The following is a 5,477-nucleotide window of genomic DNA, read 5'->3' as shown; positions in this document are numbered from 1 at the left end:
TGATCACTTTGATCATTTTGATTGGCTGTTTCATGTGTGAGTTTATTCCATGATTGGCTCTAATCAATCTCATCAGTTCCTTTAATTACATGTCAGTCTCACACACACCACACAACACACACACTGTGTAGCGCTGTTAGCTTACAGCTGAAGGGTTCTGGTTGTCACGGGAACATTTGTAGGAGATGAAGCGTGTTAGCAGCACAGCTAACTGCTAAAGCTACATTAGCCTTCAGCTCTGAGCCTCAATAGTCTCAGGTGGTTCTGACGGGGGTGGAGAACACGTTCCTCTGTTCTGGAGGACAGAACATCCTGCAGCATCATCCAGGTTTGGCTAATCCTTCACAGGAAGTGAGCGATGAACCAGTGAAGCTGTCAGCTGTCGCGCTGGGAACAGTGGGAGGAGGTAAATCTGTCAAACACTGCACACTCAGCAGATCCCAGATCACCTCTGGATCCTCTGTCCTCTCCCACAGGAGGGGGGGGCAGGAGGAGAATCCATCATCCCAGCACAGCTTCCTGTGGGGATCCGCTAACGCTAGCAAATCTGACCTCCTGTCAGCCTGAGAGGCCACACCCAGGGGAGGAGCCTGATGTAGCCTGACAGACTGTGTTGAGGGAAAATTACACCTTCAACCTGACAGGCTGCCACCAGTAAATAATCCCAGTTTATGTACGTGTGTGTGTGTGTGTGTGTGTGTGTGTGTGTGAGTGTGTGTGGTGTGTGTGTGTGTGTGTGTGGTGTGTGTTGTGTAGTGGTGTGTGTAGGGGGGTTACAGAGGGAGAGAGAGTTTGTCAGGGATTGTCTGTTCAAAAAAGGTTCTCATTAAATTGTATGATTAAAATAACCCCCAGTAGAACCAGTTAGTACCCTCTCTGCCCCAGTAGAACCAGTTAGCTACCCTCTCTGTCCCAGTAGAACCAGTTAGCTACCCTCTCTGCCCCAGTAGAACCAGTTAGCTACCCTCTCTGTCCCAGTAGAACCAGTTAGCTACCCTCTCTGTCCACCGTAGAAGAACAGTTAGCTACCCTCTCTGCCCCAGTATAGAACCAGTTAGCTGCCCTCTCTGCCCCAGTAGAACCAGTTAGCTACCCTCTCTGTCCCAGTAGAACCAGTTAGCTACCCTCTCTGCCCCAGTAGAACCAGTTAGCTACCCTCTCTGCCCCAGTAGAACCAGTTAGCTGCCCTCTCTGCCCCAGTAGAACCAGTTAGCTACCCTCTCTGTCCCAGTAGAACCAGTTAGCTACCCTCTCTGTCCCAGTAGAACCAGTTAGCTACCCTCTCTGCTCCAGTAGAACCAGTTAGCTGCCCTCTCTGTCCCAGTAGAACCAGTCATTTCTGCTCTGACTGTGTCAGAGTTGCATCATTGTCTCTTTCTTTCATTGGTTGTTGGGGAATTACAGGTGGTCACATGACCTTTACCTGCGCTGGAGTCCTAAAGGTCGGTGACCCCTGAGGTGGGAGGAGTCTCCTGCTGCTAATGTGATGTGGCCGCTCCGTCCGGTTGGACAGGAAGCAGCGCCGCATGGTTTCCTCCTGGTGAATTATGGATCATCCTCTGTAAAATATTCATGTTGTTTAGGTTGTTGCAGCACTTCTGGACTCTGCTCCAAACATCTGCCGGGAAAACGTCGATCGTCCCGTCAATCAACCAATCGATCAATCAGCCAATGAGGGGGCAGATTCTGTACCATGTGACTGACTCTGGGTCAGTGCTGCTCATGTCCACCAGAGGGCGACCTGTAACGTAGCTGAAGCTACTTCCTGTGTCCAGGGGGCAGCGCAGGCACAGACGAGGACGCCTGCTTCTTATTGGCTGAGCTGAAATGCATTGTGGGATACAGAGTTCCTGTGGTGCATACTTGACAAAATGGGCGGAGCTAGAACAGGTACGAGAGCAGCGCTCGTGTGAGGACAGGAGTGCTTTGGTCAGTGGGAGCCGGCAGGTGCATGCTGGGAAACGAGGCGTCTGTTGACGTCCTGGAAAATTCAGGAAAATTCTCCCTGAACCGGATCTTCATGGTCACAGAGAGAAAATAAAACACCGATTCTCATATTAATGTTGTGGTAACATCAAAGTGTTCGTGTTCATGAATGTGTCTCAGTATTAAGATTGTAATAATAATAATAACAACAATAATAATAATAACAATAATAATATAGTGTTACGACATAAAGGGACGTTTCGAGGGTCAAATTTAAATAATCTATTTAAATAAATAGATATAAATGATGAACAGGTCTGATTATCTTCTGTTTCATATCCTGTGGTGTGTTGTGTGTGTGTGTGTGTGTTGTGTGTGGTGTGTGTGTGTGTGTGTGTGTGTTTAACAGGTTTTTGATCGTCCTCGGGTGTTTGATTCTGGCCATTCTGACCACGTTCAAGGAACACGAGAAGGTGTCGGCTCACTGGCTGGTCATACTGGTAGGACTGGGAATTCTCTGGGGGGAACTGGGAGGAACTGGGAGGAATTGGGGGGAACTGGGAGGAACTGGGAGGAACTGGGGGGAATTGGGGGGAACTGGGAGGAACTGGGGGGAATTGGGAGGAATTGGGGGGGGGGAACTGGAGGAACTGGGGGGAACTGGGGGGAATTGGAGGAACTGGGAGGAACTGGGGGGAACTGGGGGGAACTGGGAGGAACTGGGGGGAACTGGGAGGAACTGGGAGCTGCTGAACAGGAAGTGTGATGTTCCTGTGTGGCTCAGGAAACCTTCGCCATCTTCATCTTTGGGGCGGAGTTTGCTCTGAGGATCTGGGCCGCCGGCTGCCGCTGCCGCTACAAAGGCTGGAGGGGGAGGCTGCAGTTCGCCCGCAAGCCGCTCTGCGTCCTAGGTGAGAGCAGCAGCAGGACGCGGGCCCGCAGGGCTCGGTAAGACTCCTGATCTGGGTTCTGGTTCTGTCAGACATCTTCGTGCTCATCGCCTCCGTGCCCGTGGTCGCCGTGCGGAACCAAGGGAATGTGTTGGCCACGTCGCTGCGCAGCCTCCGCTTCCTGCAGATCCTGCGGATGCTCCGGATGGACCGCCGGGGGGGCACCTGGAAGCTGCTGGGCTCGGCCATCTACGCCCACAGCAAGGTAGGAGCTCACACGCGGGCAACACCAGAACCGGCTCCGGGCTGCTGCCGGGTCTGACCTCCTGCTGTGACCTCCCGCAGGAGCTGATCACAGCCTGGTACATCGGCTTCCTGTCGCTGATCCTGGCCTCCTTCCTGGTCTACCTGGTGGAGAAGGACGACGTCTCCATGGACGTGTCCGACCCGGAGAACCCGACGGCTCAGCAAAACACAGGACTTCGACACCTACGCCGATGCTCTGTGGTGGGGGCTGGTACGTACCCGGGGAACCTGCTGAAGAAGCAGAGGTCAGAGGTCAGGTCCTGGCCGGGAGGACCTGACCTCTGACCCGAGCGCTCCTGTCTGCAGATCACGCTGACCACCATCGGCTACGGGGACAAGACCCCCAGACCTGGGCGGGGGCGGCCTGCTGGCCGGCATGTTCGCCCTCATCGGCGTGTCCTTCTTCGCCCTGCCAGCAGTGGGTGCTCCCGCCGACACGTGCACGTTCGGGCCGTCGCCCTGCTGCCGACCCTGACCCTGACCCTGACCCTGACCCTGACCCTGACCCTGTTGTGTCTGCAGGGGATGGGCTCTGGTCTGGCCCTGAAGGTCCAGGAGAGCAGCACCGACAGAAGCACTTTGAGAAGCGCAGACACCCGGCAGCCGGCCTGATCCAGTGAGCAGCAGCAGCTTCAGCTGACCTCTGACCTCTGACCTCTGACCTCTGACCCCTGCTGCTCTCCTCCAGTCTGCCTGGAGATATTACTCCACCAACCCCGTCAGGGACGACCTGATCGCCACATGGAGGTTTTATGAAACCGTCATTTCACTTCCCTGTTTCAGGTAAAACACACACACAGAAATACACACACACGTGCGCAGACCACGGCACGTGCACGTTTCTGGAGATGAATTGTGTTTGTCGTGGTTTGCTGCAGCGCTCCTACCTTCTACCAGTCATGACGTCTGTCCAAACCTTCAGTTCCTTCAGCCTTGCATGCGTGTCTTTAACCTGTGGTTTCCATGGAAACCTGGATGCTGAACAGGTAGAACAGGTGTGCACGTGTGCACGAATCTCCCAGGAGCAGATCTGGGCTGTGAACGGCTCCAGATGATAAATATTCTGAGAGCAGAGGGAGGTTCTGATCTCCAGAAGCTGCTTCTGTCATCGGTCCTCTGAGCTAATGATGCTAAAGCTAAACGCAGGTTAGCGCCACGAGCGCCGTCTGTAGGTTGATGGATGTTTCTCTGTCTCCACAGGAAGGAACACTTGGAGGTCATGGCGAGGTGAGATGTTCATGACATCAGCAGCAAGCACGCCATGGTGGCGCCACGGTGGCGCCAGGTGGCGTCAGGTAGCGTCAGGTGGCAGCAGGGTGGCGTCAGGGTAGCGTCAGGGGGTAGCGTCAGGTGGCGTCAGGTGGCGTCAGGTGGCGTCAGGGTAGCGTCAGGTGGCGTCAGGTGGCGTCAGGTGGCGTCAGGTGGCGTCAGGGTAGCGTCAGGTGGCGTCAGGTGGCGTCAGGTGGCGTCAGGTGGCGTCAGGTGGCGTCAGGTGGCGTCAGGTGGACGTCAGGTGGGTCAGGTGGCGTCAGGTGGCGTCAGGTGGCGTCAGGTGGCGTCGGTGACGTCAGGTGGCGTCAGGTGGCGTCAGGTGGCGTCAGGTGGCAGCAGGTGGCGTCAGGGTGGCGTCAGGTGGCAGCAGGTGGCGTCAGGTGGCAGCAGGTGGCGCCAGGGGGCGTCAGGGTGGCACCCTCACCTGACGCTAATGTAGCCACATGTTGCTTTCACACATGAACGACAGGAAGTTCTGCATCTGAGCCGCTGGTCACAGGACAGAAGATCAGCTGATGAGATCAGAGTTCTAATCTGGCTCATTACACGTTCTGCTCCGACGCCTGACGGCGTCACCATGGCGACGCCATCACGCCGCCGGCTTAGGTACTCAGCTCAGAGCTAGAGCAGAGAGTGATGGAGCTGTGTGGAGGCTTCACCTGTGCTTCACCTGTGTGCTCACACCTTAGCTTAGCGTTAGCTTCTCATGGCTCTGCAGCCTCAGGTGAATCGGAGCGTTTGTCCTAGTTTGGCTCCATTTGGCTGGAATCAGGTTTCTGCTCTTTACCTGCGGCGTCCCCTGTCCCCGAGGTGGCCTCTCCCAGAGCCTGGTCCTGTCCCCCAGGGACCTGCTCTGGGCTCTGGTTCCCGCTCCGCTCGCCTCTCACAGGCGTCTCCTTTTACCCAGAGTGCTCCTGGCTGGGAGCTGCCAAAGTCTCACAAAGGCCCGATCAGACGGTTCTGAGGTTCCTCCTCAGAGCCGGAGGGTCCGAAGAGCTCAGATCCTGGGTCCTCCAGAAATACTTTTCATTTCCTGTCATTTCAGCCAGAAGCTGAGCATCCTGGAGCGCGTCCGCCTGCCCA

At 55.6% G+C, this 5,477-nt stretch overlaps 1 pseudogene; it reads left to right on the top strand.

The window, feature by feature from the left end:
* The first annotated feature begins 2,233 nt into the window (after positions 1 to 2,233).
* On the top strand, positions 2,234 to 5,468 carry LOC130519627 (potassium voltage-gated channel subfamily KQT member 3-like; annotated as a pseudogene).
* The last annotated feature ends 9 nt before the right edge of the window (positions 5,469 to 5,477 follow it).

The sequence above is a fragment of the Takifugu flavidus genome, unplaced genomic scaffold (genome assembly GCF_003711565.1).
Source record: "Takifugu flavidus isolate HTHZ2018 unplaced genomic scaffold, ASM371156v2 ctg1016, whole genome shotgun sequence".
NCBI lineage: Eukaryota > Metazoa > Chordata > Actinopteri > Tetraodontiformes > Tetraodontidae > Takifugu > Takifugu flavidus.
Note: the sequence above shows the minus strand (reverse complement) of the source record. Positions and strands in the feature narration are given on the sequence as shown.